Source organism: Columba livia, chromosome Z, assembly GCF_036013475.1.
Source record: "Columba livia isolate bColLiv1 breed racing homer chromosome Z, bColLiv1.pat.W.v2, whole genome shotgun sequence".
NCBI lineage: Eukaryota > Metazoa > Chordata > Aves > Columbiformes > Columbidae > Columba > Columba livia.
In genome coordinates, this window is record NC_088642.1 from 34,825,266 (window position 1) to 34,842,083 (window position 16,818).

The window sequence follows — 16,818 nt, forward strand, 5'->3', positions numbered from 1 at the left end:
CCTTTCTTAAAATGAAGTTCAACACAGCATGAAAGAGACAGACCACTCTCAAGAAAAATTAGGAGAAAGTGTAATACGATGTTGCATGTCTTGATATACGTCTAACTGTAAATGAAACCATTAACCAGGAAGTTTTCATGCAAGAAAATATCTACAGTTGCAGTCTATATATAGTTTGAGCTCTAACTTTGTTTCCTTTTTACCAGGAAATACTTTTTATCTGCTGTTTTATAGAGACAGTAAAATAGTTGATTAATATTTAATGCAGCATGAACTATTTAATAATGATAAACTGTATCTTGTGCACTTGGGCTGTTGTGCTGCAGAAGATTCCCTTTGATTTTCTCTGCACGACAGGGTTCTAGAAAAATAAGTGCAAATCCCCGCTTTTCTTGAAAGAATAGTTTTAGCTGACTGCCCTTTCAAAACAGTGCTTGAAAATGTAAACCAATACACAGTAGGCTATTTCTGCTACTGCATTTTTCTTGCAGATGGCTAGAGAGAAGGGGAATAGGCCAATAAATGACTTATACAGAAGTATGTACAAATTAATGTGGGTACGTTCTTCAGCCAGAAACCATTTACATTTTCAGTTAACCTAAAGCAATCTTCCCAGTTACTTCTCCAAATCTGTAGGCTGGATCTTTGCTTTGTGAACAAGAATAGGTTACATTTTTGTGGGGGAGGATGGACATGTTTTACAGGCTCAGACAGGCTCTGAATACTAACTCATGGGTGCAACCTATATATACATTTTGCAAGACCATCTTTTATTATCCATTTGCCTGCAAAATTACGTTGTCTCCTCACACATCACGGCACACTCCGCTGTGTTTATGAAGACTTGGATTTGATATTTTGTTTCTGTGAGGACAGGATAGTTATGGGGGACCAGTCAATTCTTGGGGAAAATATAGGCATGTCAGAATATTTCTGTTTAGGCTGATTATGAAAGGCATATCATTGTGTCATTAACGTTGTTTAAACCGTACATTTTACATTTCTGAAAGGAAAAATTATCATCTTTAAATAGTGCAAATTGAAGCTACTCATGATGTCTTCATTTTTTTCTGTGCTACTTTATGGATTTTTAAGGTCTGAAAATATTATAACATATATTGTATAATATTTATCTTAGTAAAATATTGATAACATGGAAGTAATTCCCATGCTATCAACATCAACATAAAACCATCAAAACAAAGTAGCGGTCTGCAAACATATACTCCATTTTTCCCATTCAGGAATGGTATAAGGGCTTCCCTGGATCAGAGCTTCCCAGTAAATTATTTCTCTCCTCTGCATTGTGCTATGTTTTCCAGCTTTATAGCTTTCTTCACAATCTTTCTCAAGGCCTGATGCTCCTTGCCATTTTACATCCCTGCATCCCCAGGGCTACTCATCGAGCCAGTCAGATGCTGTAACATTTCCTTTGCTACTGCTAGCAACCCCAAAACATGCCTGTGTGTGAAGGTTATTTTTCATGTTTAATGAGGTGTTGTGATTATACTGGAATGTCTAGTGTTTGCCATGATGTTAAAGAGTCACCTTGTCTGACATTGTAAATGAACTGTATTTGCAAAGTAAATATTTTCTCAAAGGTTTCAATTCCCAAAGAGCAAATTTGAATCTGCCTAGTGTTCAGATGCACTTGAACGTAACCTATGATTACTCACTGAACCACGTGCACTATTCTGCAATATTCTTCAAACTGAGGGCCAAAATTTTAGTTTCTGCTTTGTATCTTGACTAAGCTATGTAATTATAGTCACCTAGGTGATACCTGATAACTATGACATTTATCTCATTACCAAGTAATGGTAACCACAAACCTTTCATTCTGTGCACATACCAATCACTCCACATTCGACAGGTCTCTGGAACCTAAAGTTTGCCACCTGTTAAAAAGAGCATGATGGAGATGAGACCATTGGGCTGGGTTATATAAGAAGTACATCCAAATCCCCAGTGCTGATTAGCCTTGGGGCGGGATGGTGCAGCTGGCTGCTGTTCAGGGAACCCACACAAAGGGTGCAAGTAGAGGGTGGTGGCCCATGCAAAGAGGTGAGCTTTATCCAAGTAATCCAGTCTCTCCCGCTGTCAAGCAAGGAAAAGTAATAGCTTTGTTCACAGTGACATTGTGAAATAAAGGCAGTTGCTTGTAAAGTATTTGGAAATCCTCTGACTGAAGATAATGTGGAAGTGCAAAATATTAATTATGTCTACAAATTGTATGTACCTGTGTCCTTGGCATGCACAGAAAAAATTACATGTTGCTAGCACAGGCAAATTAGCCAGTTTTAAAGGTGTAAAATAAACAAGGCAAGCTGTCTCTAATGTACGCCAAAATAATTCAGTTTCAGTCTGATTTTGCTCTCCACTTTCAAATGGATGGGTTATGTGATCCTGTAACCTTTTATCCCTCTGAGATATCTGTCTTGTTAACCTTCCTTCTCAAAGCATTTAGGGTTTCTATTTGAGAGACAGTCTGCTCTCTCAATTTGTTATTTTCTTCATGAAAAAGGCTTGATTATAAAAATAGTAAGAGTTTTATTGTATTAGTAAGTGGTCCATGACTTTTTCCTTATTAGAAAAACTGATCAAAAGTATTTGGTTCCATATTTTTGTAACTTTGGCCCTTGCCATGAAAATTCACTGAATTACCATTGACTCTAATATGTAATTACCAGGCTATTAAAAAAAAAATACTAATTTCCTACTTATAGAAGTAATTGAATGACATTAAAAAGAAAATGTGGCAATGTAGTGTAACCACTGTTTTCACTCTGATCAGACCTGAGTACAGACTACCACTATAAAGCCATTCCCATCAAGACTACAAAATGACCTTTGATAGTCACTCAGTTTTGTTTGTGAAGAAGCCCTTCTCAACACCTCTCTGCAAGCACAAGCAGCCCTTAAATTCCTTTGGGCAAATGTCAACAGGTGCATCTTCCAGTTTTCAAATTTGCTGTACATGATACAGATTACTTTGGTATGATTGTAAATAAATCACCACCTGATTACATCTGGTTAAAAACAGTTTTTCACATAAGGTCTTTTAAAGAAAGCTTCCTCCATATGTAGGTAAAAGGAAGTTGTATAATCTGGGTAAGCGTGGTTGTAGAAAAAGGTACAACATGTCCTGTTTCCTTAGAAACATATTGTTGTCAATTAATACATCTTGTGACCTGTCACTTTTCACGTAAGACACCTAACATATCCCTAACTGCATTAAAACTTTAGACATGTCTGGGACAAGGCTTCTTCCAGGGACTTGTTACTCAGCAAGGAATGAACAAGTTGTCAAACACCGTAAAAGAAGCAACCATAAGAGCCATTAAAGGGGAAATGTAGACATAGCTGAGAGCAGTGAACACAGGAGCCCTCAGGAGCAGGGTGTGAATGGGACCGGGAGGAAAGGTAGTTACACATCCTTCAACAGTAGCTACTGTGCCACTGCCTCTGTAAATTGCTCCCTTGGTAGACAACTTGCGAGTGGCTGGGTTTACTTTTGCAAACATAGAGTCCTGTACTGTCACTACTTAGTATGTGACACAAGTAACTACAAAGAGCACAAACAGCACAACTAGTTTATCAAGACACTTTTCTTAAGCAGTCCTTCCACTTACCAACCTTGGCAAAGAGCCTCACTACATATTTCGTATCATGACCTGGTGCATGAAACACTGACAGAAATGGACATTCTGTTTAAAGATAGTATCAGCATTCCTTGGGTAGGCTCTAAATCTTAAAAAGCAACTCAGCATGTTCTTTGCTGAATTATACTGTCTGTTCATATGTTTCAACACAGAGTACACCTTGAAAACACAAACTGTTTACTTGTAAGGTGTTTTAGGCATTTAGGTGCTTCACAGAAATAGTAAACTTGACAGGATATACTCTTTTGTATGTTTGGATTGTAATACTGTTAAATTATTTTTAAAGGGAATAGAGAAGAACAAGAGGCCCTGGGAATCTCTGGATTTTTAAGCCTCTGATATCCTTTACTATGTACCATCAATGTTGCCTTTTTTCATGTATCTAGATAACTCCTGAAATTAAAGATATTGAAAACCAAAGGGGGGATGGGTTGTCTGCAGTTCTGAAACATCTCCTGTTTCTCCTTCAGGAGACTCTTGCTTCCTTTGTGCAGCTGTCATTTTCAGTGTGCTACTAGGGAAACTGCAGCTGAATTTTTGGCAGGCAGCAGAGGCAGTGGACAGAGTCATTGGGGGAATATCAGGGTATCTAAGCCCACATTGCCATGGTTGCAGATTTTGTCTGCATTCCCGCTTCTGGCAGATGTGCAACTCCATCTCTCTGTCCAAGTTTTGCTGTCAGCGTAAGGATTCAGCAGTTCCTGGGTATTTTGGTTGTAATAAAGTTATGAAAGGGCTGTGTATAACAGACTCGTCTTCACCTATTGATCCCTAAACATGCAGTAAGGATCAAGGCTACCGAAGCTTATATTTCCATTCCTTGAGACGGAACAATGTCGAGGGACTGTACTAGATACTGTTACACAGACATCCAAAGACAACTTTTTTTTTTTTCTGTTGTTTCCCAGTAGACTACAGCCTTTTGTCCCTTTCTTCTGGGAAATCTGTCTTAGTGCTTATTCTGGCTCCGGGATCAGGGTGCATGGGATTTCTGCTCACAAAGTGATTTGTACAAGTTAAGAGCTAGCCCTGGCACCAACATGTCTAAACACTCTTTAGTTTCCTTGACTTTTCTCATCATTTAGATTATGCAAATTCAGGTTCTACAGACTTTCTTTAGAGCCACAAATTTATGCAAATATTTTTCTCTTTCTGGGAGTTAGCTGTTTGGTTTTAGTGTCCATCTTTCTCAGATTTTCCATTCATCTTTCACAATTCATCGTGAGAACTTCTTGGGACTGTCTGGTAATCATTAAATGTATTGCTATAGACACTAGACAAACACCACCCCGAACAAAAGCAAATCCAAATGCTAATCCAGTGTGCAACCTTAGGATGTTAGCACTAGTTTTCAAGAGTACCTCAGTGCTTCAGAGATGGAATGAAACTTTTGGGGGATTTGGGGTTTGTTTGTTTAGGTGATTGTTTTATGCTTTTTGTTTGTTGTTGTTGTTTTGTTTTTTTTTTTTTAGGAAGGGCTCCCATGTCTTCTGCCTGTGGGATTAGAGTGCAGTGTTTGAGCATATGACAGTTTAAACAAAGCTCCTTCCTCATTGTGGAGTGTAGCAGCACTTAGCAAGCATAGACAATAAAAACATTTTCTGCAAAGCTCTTTCTTTCCTCTAGAAAAGTTGACTCAGTGATTTCACTGTTTAAGATGCCAACATAGGAAACCCTATAGAAGTGGGTCTAAACGCTTTTCCCTGTGCGTGTCTTAGGGTCCACCAGGACAGTTTTATAATAGATCCAACAACCTGTTGTTTGTTCAGAGACAATATAACAATATCTATTATACTGCAGTGAGATCAAACCTCAAGTGGACATTTTAATAAACCTCATTCCTACTTTACTGGAGTCAAGAAAATCCCTGCAGAAGTTTCTGGAATTAAGTGCTTTCTTATTCGCATGTGTCCCTGTAGTACTGAATAGTAGAAATGTCTTTTAATTATGGAATTTTGCTGCCTTTTTTTTTTTTTGCTTTTCCTGTGGTAATGGATTAGGAGGTTTTCAAGGGCACTTGTAGAAATTCTACACTGAAATTTCCATTAACATTTCCTAAGTGGATATTGCCAGTAGGGACAGACTTCTCATTTATCTCCTAGGGGACATGTTGTTTCAGAGAGTGGAACTCAAGGAGGAAAGAGAAAGAACTAGCTCATCCACATTTGCTATGAAATGACTAAATCTCACCTTCTCCAAAGACTCTCTAGAGAAATTCAGCCACAGATGCCCTAGTGACCTCCTGCTATCAAGTATGGGATAACTTACAGAGATGGTGAGTACTCACAGATATTTTTGCCACCAAGAAGTAAGAAAATGTTGAGCACTCTCTACTGCTAGAAAAATCAATGAGATCTGTGTTGAGCACCTTGTAACTTGTTCTAGCAAAGCTAATCCTTTTGAGAAAGTCAGATCCTCCCTCATTTAAAATGGACATCTACAATTAATGCACTCTTTTGAACACTTTGATTTCTCCCTGACCTATCTTTCCCGATCTAAGATGAGGAAAATAAAAACACTTCATCTGATGGGGATTATAAGGATAAAGGTAGTGCTTGCCAAGCTGTCAGATAACGTAGTGGGGAGAATTTTAGAAAAATCTATGAGGAAAATAATGATTCTGCACTGAGCACAAGGATTGACTGGAATATAATAAAAAGCAAAGCTGGTGAGTATGAATTCAGAGATTGCAGTCCAGCCTGTGAACTAAAGAAGATAGGATGTTACAAGATGGGAAACTGTATAGGTTTATGTTGTCAAAAACTGTGTGAGTTTTGGATGAGGCAAAATGAGTGCCCTTTTTTCCTGTTGAAACCTTACAGTAGTTAACGAGTTGCTTCAGATCTCAAGAAGCTCTGGCTTTGGATTAGGGGGTCAGGCCAGGAATCCCAAATGAGCTTATCCAGTTGAGATGGCAATATGTAGTGTCACTGGAGGACCCATGCACCCATTTCACTGTGCATGGAAAACAATGCTTCTGCATTGACCTCACAGAGAAATTTCAATTGTCTTTGTGCTTTGGTGGAGGTATCTGAGCAGGATGTTTATGTAAACATGTCCACTACAAATGGACTACGAACTCAAAATTTTGAGGGGAAATTTTGGAAGTCCTTGGGATTAATTCAACCACTTTGTGTTTCACTCAGTAAAAAAGAGGGAAATGTTATGTCCAAACACTGGATAAGAAAAAATTAGCACTTTCTGTTTACAAGATTCATCCTTAAATGTCAGCAATAGTTTAGAAATGAAAGCACATATAAATTATTTGTTTATATGTAACTCACAACAAAAAAATCTTTTGAAACAGCAGTAAGGGGAGGCAAACAAGACAGAGTGCCCTGCCTGCATCAGCTCTTCCTCCTGACATCAGCAGAGGTCTACAGAGTTGCTTTTCTGAGTATCGGCAGCAAAAAAGTCAAGCCACAATTTTGTTAGTGTAGGTGGAAAAAGTAATTTACAGCCTTTAGTGCTGTATCTTTTATCACATGCTGAGGAGAAGCTGCAGTAGCCCCATAGCACTGTCATGCATAAAAAGATTCATTTAATAAGTCCCAAAAATAAAATAGAGCTAATTAAAACTCTGGTATAAACGTCATGCAGCAAATTTTAGTCAGAATGAAGGATCAAGTAAAGGTTTTAAATAGAAGTGAAATATTCCAAAAATACATTTGATGGTACTGAGGAGTCAGGTGTGTTTCATACACAGTGGAAATAGCATGTGTGGTGGGTTGACCCAAACTGGATGCCAGATGTCCACCAAAGCCACTCTGTCACTCCCCTCCTCTGCTGGACAGGGGAGAGAAAATATAATGAAGGGCTCATGGGTTGAGATAAGGACAGGGAGAGATAACTCACTAATTACCAATAATGGTAAAACAGCCTCAACTCAGGGAAATTAATTTGATTTACTACTAGTCAAATCAGAGCAGGATAGTGAGAAAACAAAAACTGAAACACCTTTCCACAACCCTGCCTTCTTACTGGTCTCAACTTTGCTCCTGATTTTCTCCACCTCCTCCCCTCAAGTGACACAAGAGGACAAAGGATGGGGGTCGTGATCACTTCATAACACGTTGTCTCTGTTGCTCTTTTCTCCTCAGGGGACAACTCCTCACACTCTTCACCTGCTCCTCTCCCATGTGGGATCTCTCATGTGACAGACAGTCCTCCACAAACTTCTCCAGTGTTAGTCCTTCCATCTGCTGCAGTTCTTCACAAACTGCTCCAGCAGGGATCCTTTTCACAGGGTGAAGTCCTTCAGGAACAGATTGCTCCAGCCTCGGTCCCCCACAGGATCACAAGTCCTGCCAGGAGCCTGCCCCAGCATGGGCTTCCCACAGGGTCAACAGCCTCTTTGAGCCATCCACATGCTCCAGCGTGGGGTCCTCAAATGGATGTCTGCACTACTATGGACCTCCATGGGTTGCAGGGGAATAACCAGCCTCACCATGGTCTGCACCACAGGCTGCAGGGGAATCTGAGCTCCAGTGCCTGGAGCTCCTCCTCCTCCTTCTCTGACCTGGGTGTCCACAGGGCTGTTATTCTCACTTATTCTCAATCCTCTCTCCAGCTGCAGTTGTTCCACACCAGCAGTTTTTTACACCTTATTAACTATGTTATCCGAGAAGCACTACCACTGTCTCTGATGGACTTGCCATCGGCCAGCAGGAAGTCCATCTTGGAGCAGCTGACTGGCATTGGGTGTATCGGGCATGGGGGAAGCTTCTAGCAGCTTCTCACAGAAACCACTCTTGCAGCCCCCCTGCCACCAAAACCTGGCCATGCAAACCAAGGACAGCATGGTATTTGGAGAGGGCATAGGTTTATAAAGCTCCGGGCAGAGAAGCAGGCAGTGTTTCATGCTCAAGGTACTGAACTTGTATTAGAATAGGGTTTTCTGGTAATCTTCCACAGGGACATTCACAAAGGCTTTTTGTCATCGTTTTGGCAGTTCAGTTTACCCTCCTGGTCTTTTACAAGAACATATGCAGGGAGCAGCTCCCCCACAATTCTCTGGTTGTATTCCAGACTGCAATACCTCCTATACAAGAGAAGATGTTAACATGCCGCTTTCCATAGGAAGGAAGTAGGGACGGAAAAGCAGCAGTGATTGCAGGAGATAGAGTGTAATTCATTTTTCAAGGGTCATGCTACCAATACCATCATTTACCTCGCTGAGTCATGATGCCACAAGCCTTTCAGCTTTCTGAAGCTATTATTTCAAAGTCTCTAACTGCTCATGTTTTTCTGAGGCTGAGGTCTGTCCTTTGGAGGAGTGCTTTAAAGTGCAATTTCTTTGATACTCACATACAATGCCTACTTGAAGTAAACGGAGAAGAAAAACAGGAAAGACCAAAGTGTGAGGGTGTCTGTGTTCCCTTCTATATGTGCAAAATTGTCTGTGTTGGACAAGCTGTCATACTCTATTCCAATCTAATAAATAAAACTACACAGAATTGGGAGAAAAGTGAGGGGAGAGGAGGGGAAGGGGAAGGGGAAGGGGAAGGGGAAGGGGACGGGGAAGGGGAAGGGGAAGGGGAAGGGGAAGGGGAAGGGGAAGGGGAAGGGGAAGGGGAAGGGGAAGGGGAAGGGGAAGGGGAAAGAAAACCCTGACCAAAATACCCAGAAGAAGAATTTGCTTCTGACCTCAAAGCTTGGGAATCAGTTCAGCCCTGCACACTCTATCAAGCACCATCACAATTAAGACATAAGCTGCAAAAGGCATATGGTTCATTATTTATGTCCAAGTAGAACCACTGAGAGCTTCACAAACATACAGACAGACAATAGAGCCCAATATTTTTGTATATGGATGAAATATTCTTTCATGAATTGAATTTCAGTCAGTCTGGCCTATTTTTGAACCATTTACTGTAAATTTTATGGCTTCAAGTACTTCTGCTTAAAGAACTCAAAAACGGCTGTAATTTTTTTAATAATATTTGCAGTCAATTGTTCCCAAAAGGAAATGAATTAGTTTTCCCCACTTGGAAAATATATAAAACTAGATTGGGCTCCTTCATTTATAAAAGCAGATATAATTCATGCTTTAAGTTTTACTTACAGATTAGGTATGGAACTATTGAAGGTTCCTTGAACCAAGTCATGGCCTTTTAAGACATCATCTCTGGCACAGTTGGTCCTAATGAATTCATAAAAATCAGTGCTGTTTAAAGCTATTAATGCTTTAAAATGATCCTGACAATATTCTTCCTCCTCAATGCTTCATTAGTACTGTTGTATCTTCATGTGCCAGTGGTCATCACACCTTATCCCTAAGCCCTGACACATAAGAAATTCTTAGTAAGAGAATTCAGAGCTTGTAATAAGATATCTTAGATAAATTTAAGATATTGATTAGTGAAGTTCATCACTTCTCACTTAGCATTGCATGGGTTTTCTACCTAGCCTCTTTTATTATCATTTTTCTTCCATCACTTAACATAGATTTAAAATGCATTTGTTGTCTTGCCTGTAATCAAAATGCTTATGTCTATTTGGAACCTGCTATTAGATATACTAATCTCCATATGGAAGATCAAAACATCATTAACAGAATATGGCTAAAGGGTTTCTTTCATGAGTTTCCTCTGGATTACCCCTCCAGAGACTGAAACCTTCATCTTTACCAAAGGAAGAGGTTGCTTCCTTTGCATTATGTTTACATAGAACACCTGTGTTCATACCTGACTTTAAAGGGTGTGTTTACCACCTCTCTCACAAAGGGATTTTGTCTGGCTCCATACAGGGATGAATCCTCTCCCTCAGGGAAACACAACTGCATAGGAAGGGAGGGAGCATCCCTGGCCCCTTCCCCAAAGTCAATTACAAGGACACAGAGAGCATTTGCCCTGCCCGACCACATAGACACAGATGTTCAGGTCAGCTTTGGTGTTCAGAGACAAGTAGAATGGCAGGAGAATGCAGAAAATAAAAAGTTCTCCATGCCAGTTCATCATAGCATCCTGACTAACGTTTTGCGTGTTTTGATCCTATTGTGCAGTATTTGTAGTGCATAAAGAAGACACTGTCCACCTGAGTCTAAGCGTTGTTATAGAGTACCCTCATTTAACTCAATGTAAATGAATTAAGGATTTAGAAGGTCCATTTTATATTGTGTTAGTTTATAATATAGGAAGTGAAAATGTTAATTTTCAACCTCATAAACATTTTAGGGAACAATCTATCAAGTGCAAGCTGGCAAATTGTTTGTCTCAGCATGTGAGGGCAATGAGTTTATCTCAGCATCAGTGATTGAACTGGTGGTTTGGGACTGATTATTCTGGGCAATCCAGTTGCAGATTTAAATGAAATAAATAATTCGTGAATTAGGGAGAGGGAGCAACATCAATGATGCAATTCCCTACAGCAAAAAATGAGTTAACACAGAGGCAGTGAACTTACCCTCGACTTACTTTACTGGCCTACACAATGGCAGAAAAAACACTAATAAAGCCTAGGTGACTGCTGTATTTTGAAATAAACTCCAAAATAACTATTAAGATATGTGACATGAAAGTTAGGTTTCTTGTTCAAGCAGAAATAAAACACAAGTCCTTTTTACATTCCCATCAACAAGATTTGTGTTTTGAAGTGTGGCAAAACTCACTTGCCCAAGTTATTAGTGAATGAGAACATCCTTGACAATGGGATTAAAATATGCAAAAGGCAGTGATAAGGAAGAAGACATGTTAATTAATGGTATATATTCCTCAGAATATATTGCTTTTCTACATCAACATTATAAATATTTGAATAACCTCTTGAGGCAATCATCCGGAGACTGTTTGTAGAAGCAGTAACCTAAAAAAAAAAAAAAAAATCTGAATAAATGGCTGTATTAAGTGGAGTGGGAATGTGTAATTGTAAGCCAAAGGTCAGTAAAGCTAAATACAGTGCATTGTTCAATCCTTCTCTTGTTTTTTACCAAAATTTGTATCATTATTCCACAGTGATTGTTTATGCTAGGAGATTAAAGTACAGTTGATCTCCTCTTCCTTGCAACATTCGATTTGAGATTTTAAATGACAAAATGCAGTTAGCTATTAGATTGAATTACATCGTAAGGGGTATTAGTTAAGTCAAAGCTCACTTCCATGGCGTCAGTTATTTCCTTCATATTAACATAATGCATGCAACTTTTTCCTTACAAATGTCAAAGGGTTAAATTATGTTTATACATAAAGTGTCACCTCTGATACTCAGACAGTAGGGGCTGTGAGTTTGAATTACAGAAGAGGGTGCTATGCAGCAAGGCCAAAAATAATGCCCAGCTGGTCACATGAGTTTGGTGAAACTCGGGATGGGAGGTGGGGCAGGAAAGAAAAAGGGAGCAAATAGAAAGAGAGCAAGAGAATGTGAGTCTGTGTGTCTGTATCTGCGCATGTGTGCCTCCTCTGTGTGTGTGTTGATCAGTTAGCTTGTTTGTTTCACCTGAAAAATGAAGACCCATGTGACTGTCTTGCTTCTCATCATCCCCACTCTTCACAAAAACACTCATTTTTGGTCAGATTTCACTGAACTTGACAGACAGAAGAGGTCTTAAAGAGATGAAGCTCCCATACATTTAATATGTTTGACACCAAAGAAAATAATTGTAACCCTAATACTGACATCACCAGTTTTAGGGAGAAAAGTAAGGAAAACATCCATATCCATTTTGTCCAGCAGCTGCCTGCTGGCCAGTGTGACTGGTCATAGTAGGATCTCACCACAACCAGTGCTGCCCCTCACTTGGTTGCCATACCAAGGAGGAGGAAGGAAGTGCCACATGAAGGGAGTTCTGTGTGCTACACTGGGTAAACGGATGCCCATATTACTGTGGTGATCATCTCATGTGAGCCATGCAAAAGCTGAGATGGGAGAGAGTGTAAGGGGTACAGGGTCATTGTGCCCTCTCTCCTGCAAACACTTTTTCATCCCTCTTTTTTTAATACAGTATCAATTTTGCTCTACCACATTTTTTCTTTTATAAACTCTAACTATGAAGAAAGAGAGGGTATGTGGAAAAAATCCATTGAATTCATGGGCTATGAAGATGAGCAACAGGAACAGACAGGAGGGTATAAGAAATTGCTTTCCAGGTGTTGCAGGCAGGAAACTGTAAATGTATGGCCACAGCCCTGGGGAAGGGAAGGAGGAAGGGTGGAACAACTTGGCACAGCAGTCCAGAGGATTAAGCAGCTCCCTTGCCAGTGCCAGAGTAACGGCACATGAGGACAGAGCAGGTGAAAAGGCAAAGGCAGCATCTTGTGCAACACATTATGAAAAAACTCTAGATGCTGTTGAATAGAAGTTGCAGCAGAGACTTCCCCCTCTCGAGCGAGACTCAGATCTCTTCCACTGGAGCACAATGGAGCAATCTGCCTCCAAGAACTGTCATAGGAAATCTGGTAATCCTATTGCAGATAACCCTCAACTGCTGTTACTGCTATTTCCATTCACACTTGGGAACCATCCAGCAAAGTGACACGTGCTGAAGAAAAGCTTAGCAGCAGTTGTTTGCCAGCCTTGGAAACCAAAGAGACTCTTGATCATTACAAAGGGATTGTTTTGCCTTTCTTTATCTTCTGCTGGAGAACCAATGATTTGAAAAGACCAAGACTTGCTTCAGTACTCTGAAGAGCTAGGATGCTGTTTGTGACTGCAGTGAGACAGCTGCACATTTCACCTACACAAGACTGGTGTGCAGACAATGCAGGTGATTTAAGCAGAAGCCTCACATGAGAGCAAAAAGGGAAAAATATGTAAGTGGCAATTTGACCCATCCAAGTACAAAAGCGTGAGCTTGACTTTAAGACACTCAGTTTCAACATTGCTTAATTTACTGGAATGATTCATCTTCTCAAAGATAAGCACATACCTGTGTGCTTTGCTGCAGGAAGTGTGTTTAAGCAATGCATTGCATTCTCAGTTACCCTGTTTACACTGATTAAAATGATACATCGTTTGAGTGATACGCAGATTTAGCAAATGGAAGAATAAACTGGAGCACAGTGAGAGTAAAACCTTGTGTAAGTTGATTTGTGTAGCAGCCAGCCGGTTCGCTCAGTATCTCTTGGAACACCGCAGGCAGATGACAAAACTCAAATCATTGTGGGATATCTAGTTGATGAAGTATTTTGTCTGTCAAATGTTTCTGTAATACAGCTCCCCAAGTCTTGGGTGTTGCTTTGTTTTGGGGACATATTAAAGAAAAGCTAATGAGGAGTTGAGAAATGCTTGTCTTCTATTCAGTTTGGTTTTCTTTCTGTTTTATTTCTTTCCAGTGTTTCTAGGGAGGCAGGTTTTTTTGTCTGTTTTGTTTTGTTTTCGTTACTGTCTGCTGTAGTAGGAGTCCCGAATGCTAGCTGTTTTCAGCCATTTGGTTCAGCTCCAGGAAGTTGTGCTGAGTGAATTACTATAACATGTGAAAATGGTGCGACAAGTGTATTTTACACCCCACTTGAATGAGATGGGTGAGCATATATTAAATTTTGCACTAAGTTGTTCAAAACAGCACACAATTGGTATCTGAATGTTTAGGCTAATTGTAATGTGAAAAATACAGAAAATTCCCTGTGTTTGAGCAATGCACAAAAATGATGGCAAAAGTATTTTTCACCATTTTCAAAAATCAGGGACTTTCAGCCACTCTGCTAGAATGATGTGAAGATGAGCCTTTGAAGAATGCTATGTAATACATGCCACAGTTTTCAAAACTAGTCAGGGCCTACTACCAGATGGGCCAGAAGCAGAGATCTGCAAGGCATTTACTACCTAAAAGAATACAAGGCACTGTGACCTAGCACTCTGAACATAATGAATGGGGAATTCAGTTCTACTCTGTCACTGATTAGCTATTTGCACTGAAATAACATTTATTGCTTTTTTTTCTTTTCCTCAGTGTCCCCTATGATGTTGGGCAACCACCGTCTCTTGTTGATCTGTCAGATGATAAAACCGGTAAGTTGCTGTTGTTTTTTTCCCATCCTGTGTTAACACTGATTATTAGTGGTTCATCCAGTCTTGGAATCTCGCAATATGTTTTTTCAGCACTCTGAAAACTATTGTTTCTGAACGGAACCACAAAATTATATTGTTGATAATCTACATGCAACTGTTCATCCAGGTGTGGCCTTCGCAGTACGAGAGATGTTCCATCTTCTGTCAGTCCTCATCACTACACAGCAGAAATTACTACAGAAAAGACAGCATGGAGAAGCTGCCAATACCATCACCACCACCTTCCCCCAGGGTCTGTTAAGTGACCTTCAGGTCTGCCCAGATATGCCTACGTGAAGAAACAACGTTTCATCCTGCTTTGTGGCCTCTTCTAGCTGGTTGCACCTGAATTCAGTCTTCCCTTCTCCTTCCCTTGACGTGTCACACCAGCACCTAAGGCTTCTGGATTTCGGTGGAGCAGTGATTGCAGGTGATGGGAATCTGCACTATCAGACAGTTTCTCTTCAGGACAAACCTGTTAGGCAGCGTTCTTTCTTTATCAGCATGCAGTAAGGAACAACTTCATGGCTGAGACATGCCCTGGGACACTGTGGAAGACTGCTTTAGCTACGCCTGTGGCATCATATGTGGGAGAAGGGAGACATTTGTACAAATGTTTAGGAAAATTCCCCTCTGAAAGATGCAGGAAAACTCGTGCTATATAGAGCAACTTCTGAATTTCACTCTCTTTTGCGAAACAGCAATAGTGGAAAATCATCTGTGAAAAGTGATTTGCTGTAGCATCAACTTCCTTTGTATTTTTGTAGCAGGAAGCAAGTACAGCAGACTACAGAGTTCATACATGTCAATGCACCTTCTATTTCAAATGTCATGTTTGAATGCCTCAGGCCTAATTGTGGATTCAGATGTCATAAACCGTGGGGAATGTTGACTGAAGGTCTCATGGCAAAGGAGGATAGGGGCATTGTGTTTTAAGTTGCCTCAGGCATATGGGACAAAGACTTCCTTGTTTCAAGCAGAGTAAACTCATCAGGTCCACATTGTTTCAAATTGGGTTTTACTCTGGAATCAGAAATGGTTAGAACAAGTGAAAACACAAAAAGACAAGTGATGTACAAGCCAATGGGGGAAAATTGCATTAAATACAAAAACAAACCAAGAAAAAATATTTTATTTTATTATTCTTCTTTCATACTCATCTATATATGTGGTGATCGTTGTCATTACCGCTTTGTAAAGAAAGACTGAATTTTATCACTACATAATTAGGGGTTAGATTTTGCTTTTCTGGGTGGAAGGGTTTGTTCTTTGGTTTTCTGAGGTTGGTTTTTTTTTTTCTTTGTGGACAGAAGAAAACAAAGCTGAAGGAATAGCGTAACATGACTGCTTGCATATTTCTTTTTTAAATGAAGGAATATAAAGGCTCAAACAAACTGAATTCTGCCATGGAAAATAGAAAGTGTTTCACATTGTTCATTCATGAATATTTCTGCTGCAATTAAGAAGGTAATGCTACAGATGACTTAGTTTTCAAAATTAATAAATTTCAGCTCTGCTAAACACTTTATTTCAAAACGTGCAAAATACCAACCAGAAGCTTTTAGTAACTTCAGTTGTAAATGTCCCAAAACACTGAAGGCTTTGTGACATTTACCACATGGGGCAGGGATCTAGTGTCCCAAACTTTGTGCTCTGTGTAGCAGCATGCCACTTGGCTCGTGCAGTTCCCAAGATTCAGTCCACGCTCAGCAGCCCCTCTGGTGCAGACTCAGCATTTCTCCCGGTTAGGCATTGCCTGCCCTCTTTGCATCAGTTTTCAGGGATGGACTGAGATTTTGGCAGGGAGTGTTTGAAGGGAAACATCTGGCCATAACAATCCAATCAAAAAGAGAGTCCTGCTTGTTGCTTGGGACAAATATGTGCGATACCACCAGCATCAGCATTAAAGCGATTTGCCACAGTTGCTCATGGAGGTCAACTGAACCAAGTTTGCATTTGTTCTCCATCTGTGGCAACCATCTGCTTGCTTTGGGAGGAAGTTTGCAGATACATAGCATGCTCTTATGCTGCACACTCAGGCCTGAGGTGCACCTAGCTGGTGCTGGAACTTAGGAGAGGGTTTGCCCTGTCTTGCATGCTTTTCTTAGACCAAGTCAAATCCAGCCTTTAAGTTTAAATTTCTTTATAAGCAACTTGATATGAATCTGGAAAT

General features: G+C 40.1%; 1 long non-coding RNA gene across 1 annotated transcript; it reads left to right on the top strand.

Annotated features, from left to right (window-relative positions):
- Nucleotides 1-9,276: 9,276 nt before the first annotated feature.
- On the top strand, nucleotides 9,277-16,534 carry LOC110361454 (uncharacterized). The gene is made up of 3 exons (XR_002418087.2): nucleotides 9,277-13,408; nucleotides 14,548-14,606; nucleotides 14,773-16,534. It is a non-coding gene; the product is annotated as an uncharacterized LOC110361454 (long non-coding RNA).
- The last annotated feature ends 284 nt before the right edge of the window (nucleotides 16,535-16,818 follow it).